Here is an 18,850-nt window from a genome sequence, read left to right as displayed (position 1 = left end):
CCCGTGTAAAAAAAGACTTGAGTGTATACGATGATATCACTTGATTTATGTGTCATAACCTGCAAACTTGAAAGCGTACAAAGTAGGTACAGCATGAGTGGGTAAACAGTCCAATGTAACTATTTCTATAATAAACCAAAACTAGTGAATTTTAATTAGATTTTTATAATGTCCGTTGAATATTGAACATTATTATTCATCATCCACGTTGAATAAATGTCAGGAAATTGTTTCATTTTGAAACAATTTAAAGTTCAAATCGACGAACTTCGACCTCATTTTTCTTAATATGCTAGAATTGTTACATTGAAACATTGCGCGAGAATTCATACAAAATTTCTGTTTACGTAATTTTCGTTGCGGCATCATCTCTTTATTTACACTAATTTTACAATAATTTATACCGATTTTAACCAAGTTAATGTATAGCAAAGCAAAGCCATGGGTATAAATGTCCTTAAGAACGTGACCCTTCTTTATCGACAGACTTCGCAACCGGTTATTAGAGTACAGGAAAATTACGAGGCTAATGCAAAGATCCTACTGACTCTATAGCGGCGCCGTCCAGTCGAGATTTGAACATGCGACGACTGGCTTGTTAGGTCAGTATCGTACCGCGGAGCTAACTGGGCGGGCTAAGATAATGTATCTGATTTCAATTATTTTATGATCAAACGAGAGGTTTTAACGCTCCAAATATATCGGCGAAATATCATAAATATTGATATTATCGGACAAAAGTTATTTAATAAAAAATTGCAAATACAATTTATTGCGTAGATTCTAACTTCTTATACTGACTGACCACGCGAAAATTATTAGCGAGATTTTTTCTGTTAATGTTAATTGTTAATTGTTAATGTTAATTATTCAATTCGTAGCACTCAACAGTTAAACCGGTTGTCAATAGCTTTAGATAACGCCTAATTCCGTCTGCTGTAATTGACTGTCAAAATGATTATACTAAAATGAAATCTGTATTCTTTCTAATAGACCATTTTATAAAGTTGCAATATTAGAAAATAATAAACAATGTTTGTATGTGTTATGGGTTTACTTTATCAGATAGCCTAATAGCCTAAAGCTAATTCTTTCACCTAATTTATCAAATTAATTAAACTACCCAAAACCGGAAAGTTTCTTCAATAGGTGCGAATCTAATGCATGTTTACAAATGTTCTATGCACTGTTTAATTTACAGTGTGACACGTATGTGTTCAAACAAAAACATAGTAATATATTTTTGTAAATAAAAGCTGAATTTCGAATTTTACATTTAGAAGTTGTTTACCCATAGATACAGACCTCAACAAACAATCATTACTCTATTGAATCGCCTTTTGCCTGGATAACACGCTTCAAACGCTTTTAAAAGTCGTTAAATGCGGCACGCTCCACTTCCATCGGAAAATCTTTCTCATATCCTGTTGATAACTAACTTAAATTCATCCAAATTATAATATTTATAATCCTTGAGCTTGCTGCATGTACCCCATTTTCAAAAACCCAATGAGTTCAAATCAGGGAAACTTGGAGGCCATTTCTTTTTCGATATGAAATCCGTCGGATTGGTTTTGCACCACGTCTTCACAAGATTGGTAGTGTGGCTGGAGTTCCATCATGTTGAAAGCCGTAATCTTCTTCACCATACATTCCCCGAACGTAAGGTATCAAATTTTGTTCTAAAACCATTTCCAGATAGTATTTTGCAATAACTTTCACATCCTTGTCAATAAATACAAGAGGAAGTTTCCCTTTCTTTGAAATGCCTCCCCATACCATGACCGTTGATGAATTTTGGTATCGTGGTAGGGGAATTATGTATAATGTACCCCCCTTAAGAATAAATGGATATATCTCTGTTATGCTTCCCCAAATTAACGTGACAACTACGAGTATACGTTGGTATTTAAGCTGACAACCAATTGCAATTGTTTATTTCATTTAGTATTGTGGAATAAATATGCTAGGGATTATTTAATAAAAGCACCTAAATGTTGTGTTTCTCGTTTGCGCGGGGCAAAATGCATCACCTGCGGTATAATATGCCCAATGCGGTAATTTGAGTATTTCTACCAGTGATAGAACAACTCTATTTTGTAGAAAGTAAAACTATTTCCTTTGTTTTCAAAATATCGTATTTTTATATACAACTAGCTGACCCGACAAACTTCGTATTGCCACAAATTAACCTGTGTTGTACATAAATCATGAATCTCGGATGATCTTTGTCACAATCTCGAGTTTTGCAAGTTTCTGAGGAGTTCAACCTTAGATGACTCATTTTGGCAGTTACGTAACTATGAAACCATCCCAGGTAACCAATAAGCATCACCAATGCTATTTAAATGTAGGCCAATAAGCATTCAAGTTGCCTTAAATGCTACTTAAATGCTATTTTTGCAAAATATACAGCTACTTTACTGATAACCTTCTTATAGCGCTGTCAATGCTATTTTACAGCTAAAATACTTCGTGTCGGTAAATGTTTTACCGACACGAAGAATTTGAATACAATTTTGGATGCCAATTTACAACACCTATGCAGTCAAAAAGCTAATATACAACAACATGCAGTATAAAATGCCAGATATGCTGATTTGCTGCTTATGTTAATGCTTATTAGTTACCAGCAGTGATTAAAATTTTCACTCACATGTAGGATAACGTTTTTCGCTCACCCATTATTCTCATATGACAACTAGATTCTGTGCTTATCTGTTTGTACAAAGCGAACGAAAAACATTTTTCCGCTGCAGAATGAGAGTTGATAATATCTCATTGCATTTTTCCCTGAAAAACATGTATCCTCTCACTCAGTGAACCATGAAAAATATAAATCGCAGGTGGAATTGGCTTGAAACTCTAATGCATTACTAGGTATATAATGAAACCCATGGTGATACCCAAATACATAAATTCGGTTGTTTTATATGTCTCTCTCTTGTTGACTGGTTGCTTGGTAAATTCAATAGTAACCTGTGTATTTTCGTCTCTGAAAAACGGCTGATACTGCTTTATCCTCTCGCAACAAAGAGAGGATAAACTCGTGTTACGAAAAATTAAAAATAAACAAATCATGATCCCGTGTTTCTAGGGATAAAGGAAAATATGGATAACCTGCGCTCACGAGCGACAGTACATATGTATAAAACATTCTCGCTTCTCTTTTGCTAGGTTATAAGTCGTAGTAGGCAAAATTCATTGAATATCGCGCATTTGAAACGATAAATTGAATGCCTGGTTACCAGGAATGGGTAGTTTATTATACTAATTTGCAATTTTTCCTCACAGTAAAGTAGAAAACAACTCCCCTGTCCCCTCATTGCATAGCCAGGAAGCAGATAGTAATATTCGCCATGATTGTACAACATTTCGCCGAATATCATTTTGCGAAAAACCTTAAGCGGAATGTACCATTTCACGGAAAACTTTTTTGTGGAAAGTACCATTTCGCGATCCTCTCCTTACTCGCTGTCGCTCGTTCCAGGAAACCCAGGTAGACCTAGGAAAACAAATAAACCTAGAGAGCAGTGATTTTTGCGGGGAGTTGCCTCCCCCAGTGGGCGGCGCTTCCGACGGCGGGTCACCGGCAACACTCGCGGCCGTCTCGTCCTGAATAATCTAGTGTTACTATAGATAGTTTTTGTGATCTTGTTATTGACTAATGTTTTATGGAAGAGTCTCGAATTTCTCGAGTTCGATTAGTTTTTGAGTTTCGAAAAAAATTCTGTTTTATGAGAGTCTATATCCCCCTACCACAGGGGTGAGAGGTCTCTAACTATCATAAAATAAATTCAAGACTCCAAAATCTCCCACATGCCAAATTTGGTTCCATTTGCTTGATTAGTTCTCAAGTTATAAGGAAATTTGAATTTCATTTGTATGGGAGCCCCCCATCCTACACAGGAGAGGGGTCTTAATCCATCATAGAAAAAATTTCTGCTCCCTAAAAGCCTCACATGCCAAATTTGGTTCCATTTGCTTGATTAGATCTCGAGATAAGAGGAAATTTGCATTTCATTTGTATGGAAGCCCACCATCTTTAAGGGGAGATGGGTCATCACTCGCTTTCTAAAGAGGAGAGGGGTCTCAATTCACCATAGAAAAAAACTTGCCTCCAAAACCACTTACATGTCAAATTTGGTTCCATTTGCTTATTTAGTTCTCGAGTTCTGAGGAAATTTGTTTTTCATTTGTATAGGAGCCCCCCCTCCAAAAGTGGGGAAGGATCCTAATTCACCATAGAAAATATTTTTGCCTCCAAAAATCTCCACATGCCAAATTTAATTCCATTTGCTTGATTAGTTCTAGAGTTATGAGTAAATTTGTATTTCGTTTGTATGGGAGCCCCCCCCCCTCCTAAAAAGGGGTTCTAATTCATCATAGAAAAAATGGTTGCCTCCAAAAACACCCACATGCCAAATATGGTTCCATTTGCTTGATTAGTTCTCGAATTATGAGGAAATTTGAATTTCATTTGTGTAGAAGCCCCCCTCTTAAAGTGGGGAGGGCTCTTAATTCACCATAGAAAATACAAACTCTCATACAAATAAAGCAGATATTTTTACCATACGTAACCATACGTTTTATTCGTTTATAACGCATATGTAGCTAATATCGATAGCAAACGGTTTTTTATATGTTGTGCTTTTGTTATTGCATTTAACTTGTAAAAAATTGCATAAATAACAATTCAGTTTCACAATACAATTATTGCGTACTACTGGCACTTGAAATATAACGTTTAGTACCTTATTGTTAGTGATCGAAATTAACGATATTTTCGATACAAGGGCGAAATTTTTCGAAACCTTTCGAACCAACACGATCCCGCGAACACAACGCATATTCGCAGTGAGTCAGGTAAAACAGTAGTTTTAGAAGTTTATACAACACGTGATTATATGTAAATTTGCTGGTAGCGTTTAACGCCTAGCTGGGCAACCTTGGTGCGTTTTGCCCACGGGCTTTGGCGTTTTGCCCCACATAATGGTTTTGACTCTTGCCAAAAATCGTCAAAAATAACAAAAAATACTGATTTTTGTTAAGAAATTTCACCAGGAGTAAAAAAGATCCCAAATTCTTCTAGAAGTTGAAAGACGTGGAACAAACACGCCGTTGCTCTGCAAAATGATGTTTTGCTTAAGCGGTGCGTTCTGCACCACATTACCCTACTTATGTTTATAGCTACATTTGCAAGGGGCAAATTGCACAAACGAAATACAAATTTCTGCATAACTCGAGAACTAACCACGCAAATAGAACCAAATTTGGCATATGAGGGTGTTTGGAGGCAAGAATGTTTTCTATGGTGAATTAGAACCCCTCCGCTCTTTAGGATGGGTGGCTCCCATACAAATGAAATACAAATTTCCTCATGTCTCCAGAAATAATTCAGCATTTAGAACCAAATTCGGCATGTGGGGGTGTTTGGAGGCAGGATTTTTTTCTATGATGAATTAGGACCCCTCCCCTCTTTAAGGGGGGGGGGGGTTTCCCATACTAACGAAATACAAATTTCCTTATAACTTAAAAACTAATCAAGCAAATGGAATCAAATTTGGCATGTGGGGTTTTTTGCACGCATGAATTTATTTTATGATGATTTGAGACCCCTCACCCCTGTGTTAGGAAATGAGGACTCTCATACAAATAAAGCAGATATTTTTACGTAACTCCAAAATTAATCGAACTTTAGACTCTTAGAATTTTAGACTCTTCCAGTAAACATTAGTCAATAACAAGACCACCAAAAAGTACCTATAATAACCTAGATGATTCAGGGCGAGACGACCGCAGGCCGCGAGTGTTGCCGGTGATCCGCCGTCGGAAGCGCCGGCCACTGCGGGGGTATGATCGTTTTTCGTCCTCTTCCCGTGTTCGAATCATTACAAAATTAGTGCTCAAAATAAGCGGAAAAGGCTGTAGAATCCAAATCTGAAATAAAAAAATTATGATTTTTTCAAAATTCTTCGTTTTTGTCCCCCTAAGCGGTGTTAGAGCCAATAAGAAACATAAAAATTTTCCCTGAAGTTAATCAATTTCGTCCAACAGCAGATTAAGTCTTTTGAGAAAATAAGGCTTAAACTTTTTTAAACTAGTATCGTTCGAGTAGTAAATCGCGTTACTTATTGTTATCTATTGCAATCGACAATCACGTGATCAATTAAAAGAAGAATTTACTCCAATAGCAATGCCCCTAATCGTTTTGCACCAGCGTTATGTTGCGGAACCAGCTATCATTACCAAATTATAATGAAACGATTGTTTTCGGTCAATAACTTATAGCAGTATACACGATTGATGCAGTCTTTGCCCATTCTAATATATGTATCCATATAATTGGCAATATGACTTCTTCTACACCGTGCTTCTGCAGAAGCACAGGCAAACACGTGCTCAAAAGTTGACTGTGGTAAAAGTTCATACGATTTGCGTGAGCTTAAGAGGAAGTCTGGCATACCGAAATATGAATCACATGTAGATTACATACGTTCAATCTCTTCAGTAACTCAATAGCCCATTGCGATGATTCGCCATAGTCGATCGCAAGGTAAAGGTATGTACATTCAGAGTTCAAGTTCATTTCTTCCATCACGGTAGCGCCTGGAAGTAATTATCCCGGAAAAGTTCCGTTTCTGCTGCACGAGAATTCATAGCGCCCGATATGTTACGTGCGAGTTTTTCCTTTCTTCAGGTGTCGGATATGTGAAGTTGCGTATACGTATATCAGCCTTCCTGTTTATCATTCTGAATGTACACCATACCAATATGGAATAATTAGCTTGGTGTTAGCATGTATGCGAGAATTCACCATACCATAGAGGCGGCCGGCCGGCGCAGCACGTCGAAAGATTTCATAGCACTTTACTTGTGGAGGAATACACGATGAAAAGCTAGGAAAATTGCACCAATTTTAATTGTATTTTTGCTTTCAGCACACGATTAACCCTCTGGGGTGATGTATATGGAACCATAACGTTACGTCAAAAGCAGAAGTTCAACAACTTCCAGCCTCTCCGGATGGGAGCAAGTTGATGCACCTTTGAAGTTGATATTAGAACACCGCTGACTATTTTGATAAATTGCGTAGTTCAATTAAAACGTTATTCAAATTGTTCCAAGAAGCCTTTTTCAATGTTGTACAACCCACGATCTACGGTCAGCAATTACCTACGTAAGAGGAGAGCTAGAAGTGCCCCAAGGAGAGGAACGGAAGAAAAGGTTTTCTTTCGACTGCTGTTTGCCACGCGATGGAACAAGAGGAGCCGAATCAATTTTTTTTTTTTAATTTAAAGGTGTCTAGTCCGTTCCTTTTCGCCTTTCGAGTTTCAGATGGGCGAATGGCTAGTTATATGCGAGCGCACGCACACCGATTTGGTGAATTACTGAAAACAGGGATTATGTTCCATCTAAATCGATAAAGTGTTTTAAATTTGATAGAAATTCAATAGGTGAACGTTTGTTACTGGGAACTGTTTCAGCGCGCACAACATCTGGACCAATCGACTGACTGTGTTCGTCTTCAAACTGCCATCAATTTGAATGGGACCTAATTCAATGAACCTAATACTCTGCTGACGGTTTTGGGCTGGGAAAATTGTTTCATGATTCAACAATGATTTGCTGAAAGTAGAAAGAAGACGAAACTAATTTTATCAACGATGCAAAAAATACAAATCACAAGAAAATTGACGTGAGAAGTGCCCCTCTGCCGTAAGTACCTAGTTGCGATTTTATATTATATGTATCCACTAAATAGAATGAAGCTAACATCATTCTGGTTTGTCTCTGCAGGATGCGTTAGATCCGCAATTTTATAGGTACAGGAATCCCCCGGATAACGCGATGGGTGGTACTGTACGCCCATCGCGATATCTTAGTTATCCATTAACCAATAAAGTTGATTTTTGGTGGTTGACTAGGTTATACCCCATGCTAACAATGTACCAAAAATCAACTTTATTGATTAACGGACAACTGAGAAATCGTCGTGGGCGTACACCACCACCAACCGCGTTATTCGGGGGACTGCTGTATAATGCATTTTGTAACAGAATCGGTAAAAAACGACATTAAATTTACGCCCACAAAAAATGGATGTCACGGTTGAAAAGTTACCACAAATAACAACCACAGTAGACAAAACTGTTATAAAGGGTGTCCCACATCAAATTGCACCACGGAAAAAACGCTGTAGAAAATAAACTAATCGATCGATCCTTTTCAAACTTTCAGATAATAAAATATAACCCATTAGTAAGCTTTTGGCATATTTATAACATTCAACTTTGTAGTTATTTGGTGTACGGACTACCATCCTCCAGGAGAGAATTGATGCACTTGAGCGAGTTCACAATGTGTGACGGAAATATTCCTTTTTTGCGGCACTGTATTAGGAAATTTTTGCGTACTAACATGTACGCATCTTCCTCGCCCATACCGCCCATCAACAGGCTTTGTCTTAGGACGGCAAGCCACCTAAGTAAGTAAGTAAGTAAGGTTCTGTACAACATCTGGCTGCAGCCTCTTCTGTACGGAAACCCACTTTTTCTTCGTGTCTTTCTCAGATTTGACCTCTTTGGGATGCTGCCGTAGTGCCTACTTCATAATAGCCCAGTATTTTTCAATGGGCTTAGTAAGCAATATTCGGGCCCCGTTGTCCAATGTATTTAAATCGAGGATCAACGAGGAAGATACGGTTATTGGCGGAAGAAGTTGCTGCAGAGTACTCTCGGGAAACTGATGAGCGGATCGATGAACAACTTGGAGTAGGCTTGGCACGCTCTTTTTGCTTAGATTTTGCTCTTTTGATTACCGCACCTAAACCAAGCAAAATTTGAAAAAGTGGTGCAACCTTCAAGCGCCGTAAACACAAAGGATAAAAGTATACTTTCTTCAACAATATTGTGGATAATAATGAACCCTACAATTGCCTTTTACCCTACTTTTTCGAATTCTGTTTCGTTGAGGCGCTGCAGTCAAATGAACATTTGCTGAGCAAAAAACTGAAAATGAAGCTTGCTACCAACAGCTAATCAAGCATCATAAATAAATCTTTTTCATCTCCAAAAGTGACAATTGCCTTATGTCAGCTAAAAAAAATCAAGAGAAATGCCTTGTAAAGTGTAAAAATTTGGAATGGCATCCTACCCTTCACTTTACTGTACGCGTGCCATAGTACCAAATACCGTGACAAATAGCTAATATACGTATGCTTATTATGTTTAAGATTCTCCTTTGTAATAAAATCACCAAATATTTTCAAACAAAACGAGATTTATAACTAAATACAATCGAACGGCCTACCTCTGATTCCACTGGAAACAGTTTCTACGAATTGTCTCGCTCAAACCGCCGCGAATTTCGACCAGACTTAGAAACCGACGCCAATTTTCTCCTGAGCTTGACCGACTTTATGATATCTGAGAGGAGGCCGAGGCTGACACAAACAATGCCGCCAGAGCGGTCCATGAAGAAAGTATCGATTGCTTCAAAGTGGCGCTTAACTGTAAAATTATAGGCCTTAAACGGTCTTTACCCACCCCCTTTTTTCCTGATTACCGTTTAAGCTCTGAAGCAATGCCAAATGCCGCATAATGTCGGAAAGTGTAAAGAAATGCACAAAAATGTGAGCTAAGAGAAGCAAAATGCAGGACGCAAGGACGAGCGAGGATTCGCTAACAACATGCCGCTTTATTCCCACAAACCTCCCTCGATTGGCACCTTTTCTTCGTTTTGACTTGATTCAATTATTCAAGTTGTTTTGTTATGGTACGACTTTGGTTTCGGTACCCGAAGATTTGGCTGAGAAAAATGCTGCTAATTTATAACTATTTTAGGGATCACTGACGTTAGAGCTTACGGTATGTTCTATAGGTACGTATGATGGATGCAAAGGCGTGTCACAGCTCGGGCTGTATAATTAGGACCTTCTCAAATGCATATTTTTTACACAGATAAAAAGGTATGCATTAGACTCGGAAGCTAAAACAATAGCCAGACTGTCTGCTAATGATGTTAGAAAAAAGACAATCTGTCTGAGAGGATTTCAAGAATAGATTTACGAAAAATCAGTGTGATATGTTTTCTTCTACTAGGTACTACGTATTGAAGTACTCCGAACAAATTTTCTTATTTTCACCCAAATTTTTCGAGAATACGAAGCTAGAGAGTAAATGGCCAATGTGAACGCAATTAAGTTTAAATGTTAAAATAACGATCAATAATGATGGTTCAACATTTACATTTTGCTACTCAATCGCAGAAATAATTTTGCAGATAAAAACTTACTAACGATTTTTACGTATCTCAAATTTAACATCTTACAATAGTCTGTTTATTGTAATAATAAACGGCAACGGAGTCGACGGCATACTACATTTTATCTGGTTATTTCTTATTAAATTACAATAATTCCCTGCACAGGAAAACATCAGAATGATCTGTGGAAACCGTTTCATTCGTACCCACGGGGCAAACACGCACCTTACCATTAAACTTCAGTCTGAGTTTTGCAGTCATCCATCGAGCACTGTGTTCCGTACGAAGTAGCGTGTTTTAGTAAAGGATTCTGCTTTCGATCCGTATCGGATTATTCAAAGCAATAGATGCAGCATATTTTTTTCCCGGTACTGATGACGGTGCCGAGTTTGTAGCCTGGAGTGGAAAAAGTAGCCAACATTGAGACGTAAAAAAGTGTCTGCGTTCCTGGCTACCGGAGATGCAAAAAGAAAAGAAAAATCACTCCAACCCCGATGTTGGCTATGTATCTCTGGCTACCTAATCGATAGATGATGGGATTAAAAAACTACCGAGACGAACCTTAATGATTATGCATGCGGAAAAATACTCTGACGCTTCGACCTTGGCTTTCATATGATTAGGTTAGTAGAGCTCTCCACTGGGTGTTTCGAAATCTGCATCGAAATTGCATTGAATTTTGCCTAAGCTGGTTTTTACATTTGAATTTCCTATGTTCATGCATTATGCAATTTAGAAAATATTTGAATTTTATATTGAACTGGAAAAATTGAAAATCGGATGCAAATTTATTGTCTCGGTGATTAAGAATTTAACATTCATGACATACAGTGACAATTGCAAAATTTTGCATAACTTATTGTTTACTTTAGTCGAAAATTAGGCTTATTTTCGCAACTGAATCAACTGGTAGATGTAACGTTGCTCGTTGAGCATCAAATGCAAAATTTACTTTTGAAAAAAATTATTCCGCTTGTTAAAAGTATTTTTTCCGCAACAAAAATATGAAAGAAACACAGCTCACACTTATTCTATATTTCTAACAGGATAATTCTCTCGTTGACGTAGGAACCAGGAGTAGGAATTATCTTTTCCTTCTTACTAATAACAATCACCACCCAGAAAGTGCTACAGCAAATTACTAACCAAATCTGCAAAACCAGCAATTTCCCCATGCGTGTGTAAGGTGTCATGATTTTCACTTTTATCCACTCGACTGCTTAACATCTTTGGAGCACGGGTATGATTGGCATACGCTCGGAAGTCCGTTCCGAGGTATTCAATTTCTGTCAATTTGGACAATTGTGAGTAACTGTTAGTTCGGTTGTGTTCATGAATTCAGTAGCAATTTGCGAGAGGACATGTGTTTGTTTTCTGCGGTGCACCTCCTGCTGGGAAACCGCGTGCAATGAAGTGGCAATTTGTGCAGCCGTAATTGCGCCACATAATCAAATGGACTCTTCCTGCAGATGTTGGACCTGGGTTTGACGGCAATTTGTTCGATTTTTGCCACTTTGTTTGGTTTAGGTTTAAGTGATGTTGTTCCCAAGCTTATGTTGGTTTAATATAAGAAACTTTATTTAAATTAAAAATAAGCGAACTCAAAATAGCCGTTTTATCCTGTATTGGACAAATTGTTTAGAAATAGAAATCTCGTTTAGAAATAATATATCTAGTTATAATGTATTTTCACAAAAAATTAATTATGGTACAGAAAAGTTCATGGTAAATTCAGAAATTGAAAAAAAACTTGTTGTCCTCCTAGAGAAATCAAATGCAACTTCGATTGCTCGCCAAATTTGTTTCGACTTTTTACTAGGTTAGCTTATTTCCGATTACATCCTTGTAACTTTGAGGAATTAAAGGCACAAATCTGCCACACGATTGAGAGGAATATGCTGTTCGAGCTACAAATGCTGATATATGGTGATGCATATTTAACTTTTTGTCTGTACAAAAAAATACTTACGTTGTCTGTAGGTTAATTTGACCCCAATATTCAAACTGCTATATCTCAGCGAAAACTTGACGGATTTCCGAATTATTAGAGGTTTTAGAAAAGTAATTTAATGGATTAAATGATAAAATTATGAATGGCGACATGGCGGGGGGACCTTTTACAAGGAGGCGTTTTAGTAAAGAAAACTCGGCAAAATCGGATTTTTTCAGATTTGTGACATTTATATCACGAAATCCTTACCACCTAGAACGATGCTTTCTTCTACAAAAATATACGCGAACACGAGATCTTCAAAGTTACTTGTGGCATGTGACAACCTCAATTTTTCAATAAAATTGTCGCGAAACGTAAGTTTTCAATTTTTTTTGATCAAATAACTCAAATTGACCCCAGGGTCAAGGCATAGACTTATCAAACCTGTATGTCAGACACACTATGCGAATATCATCGTGTAAATGCAAAAAAAAAAATATATGCCGATTGAAAATCGGTTTGCGATAATAACGATAAAGCCTCCATTGGGTCAGCTTTGGAGATTTTAAACTTCAAGCAATTTGAAGTAGATCACCTGTCAATTGCTAAAGAGTTTAATGCAAGCTTATGGTATGCAAACAAACGCAGCGTATGTTCGATGAAATTGTTTATCGGCAGTAATTTTCAATTTCGCACCCACATGGATCACATATCATATGTAAATCCTCAACGGTAAACTATCGTCACAGAAGAGTAATACGGAGCAGGCAAACACACCTTCCCCGATAATAACGAGTAAACACTTGTCTGATGTTTATGCAATCATTAGCCATGAATAACGGTAGCGCGAATGCTTCGACAGCCAGAATAACTGAAACCGGCAATCAAAACAAATTCGGCTTGGGGATACCAACAACCAATTCTGTACACCCGGCTGATGATAATTACCCTCCCAGCAAGCCGATTTAAGTAGGAGCAACGCCTTCGGCTGAACTCGACGAGTTCAAACAATATCCCATTAGCTGTACCTGCAATTAGCTTTACCAAAGTTCAATAATCCTTCCGATTTTCGTTGTGCATTTCCTTCCGCACTGATTCGGGTTCTGACGAATTCGATTCTTGCTCTCGGTTAGGCTTTCGCTTTTCAATATTAACAACAATTATCCACCATTGAGAAGTTTTGTTTTTTCGATTATACATACACAAGCCGTGATCGATGCTTCCGAAACCTATTATCGGTGAATGGATCATAATCTGAAGCAGACGGAATAAGGCATACCATAAGTTCATTACGCACTTGCTGCAACCGTTCGGCAGTTTATTGCTAATTTTAAAATTAAAACAACTTACGCACTGATATCTTTTTCGTTATGCTGCATTACAGCGATATACGCTTCAATGCAAACATCAGTGGAAATGAATTCTGCAATGAAGGACATTCTTAGGATTCATACATGCAATACGCTTAACAGATAAAAAGTAATTTAAATAGGCATAGCAAAGAATATTCACATTGAAACAACAAGTTCATTTATTTATCGTATTAATTCTTATTTTTGTGAAAAATGAAACTTGTACAAAAACTTGTACAAAAAATCAAAAAGTTGGTCTAATTCAAAAGGCTTCTGTGAGTTAAAAAATGCATGGAAGAAACAGTAGCTTGTTAGCTAATAGGTAGCGAATTAGTTTATTAAATAATTTGGACAAGTTAATGTGCGTAGTTGATGTTGCTAATAATTTCGCGGGTTTTGTGTGTGAAAAAGGCGAAGAGAAGTATTAATCTTTCTTTTTTCGCTTGCACTTTAGGCAGTTTACGATTTTAGACAAATATTTAATTATTTTATCAATAAATATAAACAATATTGATGACGATTTGGAAGTTTAACTAATGTGCTTTCCATTGATTTTTTTTCAGATAATTTTTAACGCCGATTCGATGTTTGATTAAAATTTTATCGCTGATAGAAATACAAATAGGATACGACCGTATTTTTAGCCCATTAAGCGAGCCTAAGCCTAGTTCTAGTTCTAGTGGAAGAACAGGTGGTTTTGATATTCTTTTAATAACAAAAAAAAACAGATTACTTTCATTTTTGAGAAAATAATTATAACATTCTATGTTCTTTACTTACTTTACCTGCCGAGAGCCGGGATATTGCTGTATCAAGAATTCCTCTCCACTGTACTCAGTCGTGGACTATTCGTCGAAAATTCATAGCGCGTCTCGACACACGTAGGGGCAGCTGGGGTAGTAAGCACCGTCGAGGCAAAATGCACCCCCTTTGTTTCTAAGCCAAAACACAATTTAAAAATAAAAAAGTAATTCTGCCAGTTAAATTGATGTTTGATTTGGCTACTGTGTGAATTTGACAGTTCACAGTTCTAATAAGGAAACGTAAATAATAATAAAAATATGTTTTCTATGAATAACCTGTAACTTTTTGTTTCGCTTCACTAACACTTTTTAACTGCTCCGACCATATTAATCGCTGGTAAATGTTATAATTCGATTAATTGTGGTTTGAGCTACACAATAGAGATGGTCGGGTAGCGGAAAATTTGCCCGGAACCCGCACCCGTACCCGTACCCGCCTGGTTCGGGTCGGGTTCGGGTATTGAAAAAAAAATGATTTGCGGGTTCGGGTCGGGTACGGGTTCTTAATTTTTGTTTTTGAAACCGGGTACGGGTCGGGTCGGGTATCTCTATTGACCACATTTACATTAAAGATGGTCGGGTACCCGAGCCCGTCCCGTACCCATCGGGTTGCGGTCGGGTTCGGGTATCAAAAATAATAAACTCGCGGGTTCGGGTCGGGAACGGGTTTTTAATTTTTTTCTTGATCGGGTACGGGTCGGGTTCGGGTATTCAAATTTTCATACCCGACCATCTCTACTACACAATTGTGATAAAACATCAGAAGTTTTGATATTTATTATTTTTGTTTTTACCAAAAACATTTTTGTGTAAGTTCGGGGCAAAATGCACCCCGTTACTCGGAGCAAAATGCACCTTCAGCAAACATGCTTTATTTACTTTCCTTCTTTTTAAAACTGACACGTAATTACGTCCAAATGTCTAATATGTTGTCAGGTACTGTTAAACAACTGCAGTCAGCACTGGAGGCTGTTAAATATTGTGTTTCAAAAATTATGCTACTCGGGTACACGGAATTCCAAAGAAAACACACCTCCAATAATTCATCTTCCTTCCCTCGCTTAGGAACTGTAATCACAGCATTTGGTAAAAACTGGAAACGACATTGTCAGTTAGCACGCACGAATTGTATTACAATTATTCAATTCATTGAATATATTCCTATTAATTGATACAAAACATGCATGGGTGCATTTTGCCCCGGCTAGTTGCGTTTTCAGACTTTTGCCTCAGTATCAAAAATCACTTTGCACGTCTTTTTCACAAAGGTTTTCAGCATGATAGCTTCAGAAACTTTTAACTAATATTCATGAGATTATACTCAGTATTTAAGATTGATATTTGCTTTAAGTTTTAATAGAGAAAACCCACGATTTCGTTAAACGGTGCATATTACCCCAGGGTACCCTAAGTCGGCTTCAACCTGGTCGAGACATCTAGCACGTTGAGCCCCGCTATTCCTGGTGCCGGTGGTGTTCTTAAATAGAACGGATTTCACTGCACAGTTGTCCGGCATCCTTGTGACGTGACCGGCCCACCGCAGTCTCCCAACTTTCTCCAGGTGTACGATGCGCTATCTGTTTGTACTTCGCCAAAACTAGTCCGCAACACCTTTCGTTCAAATACGTCAAGTGCACGTATGTCTTCCGTAAGCAAAGCTGCTGTCTCAAGTTCGTAGAAGACTACCGGTCTGATTAGCGTTTTGTACATCGTCAGTTTTGTACGGCGGCGAATGCTCCTTGATCGAAGTGTCTTGCGGGGGGAAAAGTAGGCTCGATTTCCAGCTTGAATGCGTTGTTGTATCTCCTTACTCGTATTATTGTCGGCGGTGACCAGAGACCCCAAATATACGAATTCATCAACCACAGTTCATCATTGTCAATAGCCACTGTCCGTGAGAGATAAACGTTGCTTTCTCTGGAGCCCCTTTCTACCATATATTTGGTTTTCGACGCATTGATTCGTAACCCAATCCTCCTAGCCTCTGTTTTTAGTCAGGTGTAGATTGCCTCCGCCGTCCTAAGGTTTCTAGTAATGATGTCGAGGTCTTCTGCGTAAGTCAGAAGTTGGTTACTCTTGCTGAAGATCATTCCTTTCGATGCCCGTTCGCCGGATCATACCTTTAATAGCGATATTGAATAACATACAGGACAGTTCTTCCCCTTCTCCTTCGCAACCCTTCGCAACCCTCTTTTTACGAGTAGGGAAATCTGCTGAGCACCTGAGAAGATACGATGCTATCACACACCTGGGAAGACAACTCAGGTAGTGTGGGGTTGGCAATTCTGACCCCTAATGATGCCTGAGGATCCCGACTCACTAAAACCCTAGTCGAGTCTCTAGCCTCGATGCTCCCTGGCACCACCTTATCGGGATTACTTCAGAGAGGGGCTATTGTGCTCAACACACCATCTCAAATAACTACTGGACTATGGTAGTTAGGCTGTTTGCTCTCCGTTGATCGGCTCTCCAGCGGTTTTGTAGCTCAAGTACAATCTGGGTAGCAGCCGCATTGACCTGTCCTGTGCGCTCATCGCCATCATGTTACTTCTTGCGCTCACAAAACGAGGGCATACGAAGAAAGCATGTTCTGCAGTTTTCTCTAAATCCACGCATTCGGGATACGCGGGGACTCCGCATGCCCAAACTTGTGCAGGTACTGTCGAAAACAACCATGCCCTGACTGCCGCAACCATTTGCGCGATTTGTAAGGATTCGAGACTGTCCCCGAAACGCGCATGTAGCATTCACTCGCTCCATGGTAGCTTTGATCAGCCGCGTCAGTTTGTCTGGAAAACCGTACTCGTAGAATTTAATTGGAAAGTTTTCTTTTTTATTTGATTTCAGGTTTCGTATTCTACTAAGACGCTCCAAAAACTTCAGTCGATTTCTCTTCTGGTAATATCTTCTCCTCCCAAATCTTTGAAATTATCCAGTGAAATGTCGTTGCTAGCGGTTCTTAGCCATTTCTGTGTAGTTCTGCCGGGAGTCGGTCCTTTCCGGCAACTCTATTATTCTTCAGCTTACCAATTTCTCGACGGATTTCTTCGAGATCAGCAACCGGCATGCTGTTGTCGTTTGTAGGCACTCCTAGATTGCGTATCTCCGTCTTTTATTTCGCCGTTGAGATGCTCATCAAAGAATTGCTTCTACCTGTCGACCACCTCGCACTCGTTTGTGACTAGATCTCCTCCCTCGTCACTACACATTTCAAATTTAGGTATGTAGCCCTTACGAGTTTGGTTCACCTTCTTGCAAAGCTTGCGCGTGTCATTAGCCTGAAATAGTTGTTCCAGCTCCTCATGATCTCTGTTCTCCTTCTGGTGCTTTAAAATTTTTCACCTCAGGATCGTGGTCAACTCATATCGCGCTCGCCGATACTTGGCCAAATTCTTTCTCGTGGATATGCTTAGATATTCCAAGCTCTTTTTTCCTCTCTATCGCTTGTTGGCATTCTCCATCAAACCAATCATTTCGTGCGTTCAAGGTTTTCCCTCCTAGCACCGTGTTTGCGGCCTCGTCGATGGCCGAGCGTATCAACATGCTCCATTCGTTTTCGAGGGTCGAAGCATCTAGCTCGACAGAGGAAGCCAGGGCTTCATCCAATACGCGCGCTTAGTTTTCGGCCACTCGCGGGTTGTCTAATTGCCGAATGTTTAACCAAGAAGGGCGACTTTGTCACGAGATATATACCGTCGATAATTTTAAGCGCACATGTACTGCGACTAGCTAATGGTCCGAGTCGATATCCACACCCCGTAGGGAGCGTACGTTGGTGATGTTCGTGTCACACCGGCCCTCGATGAGAATATGGTCGTTTTGGTTTAAAGATTGTAACTTACGACTAGCTCGGTCGGACTCTTGGTTACAGGGTCGGCTACCCACCAATGTACTGGAGGAGACTCACTTCCCAGAAACTTACCTCGGACTATCAAGCGAACATAACACGAAATACACATGCAAGACAGACATAGGGCTCAGCGATCAAAATTTATACAATACAAATCATTTTTATACTTATATTTATATGCAATTGTGCATTATTTAAACGGTGCGGCCGACTGGAACTGTTGGGGCCCTGTAGACAGGAACATGCAGACGTAGAGAGGGAGAGAGGGTGACGTACCTTGGCTGGAACGATGATGTGGATCGAGCTTCTAAAGTCCTGACGGTCGCTCTATCCACGGCGCTCGTGAACGACGTAAGGACTCATCGGTTCTGGCGTCGAAGAGCGGGGCCAGGCTCAACCAGACCTCCTCGGGCCTTCCCCTCCGAAACGTTCGTCCCTACCGACGAACACGTGTGACTCGACGATGGCGTAACTCGTCGGCCACCAGCACCTCCTCTGTCACCGGTGACACGTGGTCAAAATAGCTTCTTACTCGGCCGGAACGAGATTTCCGTGATGGTTGCGGGTATAAAGCAACCGACCGATGTCGGCCGCGTTGATGACAACCTTCCAGGAATCCACCCGAAGATGTTTTCCGAGATGCTTC

This window comes from Sabethes cyaneus, chromosome 3, assembly GCF_943734655.1.
Source record: "Sabethes cyaneus chromosome 3, idSabCyanKW18_F2, whole genome shotgun sequence".
NCBI classification, from domain to species: domain Eukaryota; kingdom Metazoa; phylum Arthropoda; class Insecta; order Diptera; family Culicidae; genus Sabethes; species Sabethes cyaneus.
The sequence above is the reverse complement of the archived record's forward strand: the minus strand, read 5'-3'. Positions refer to the sequence as shown.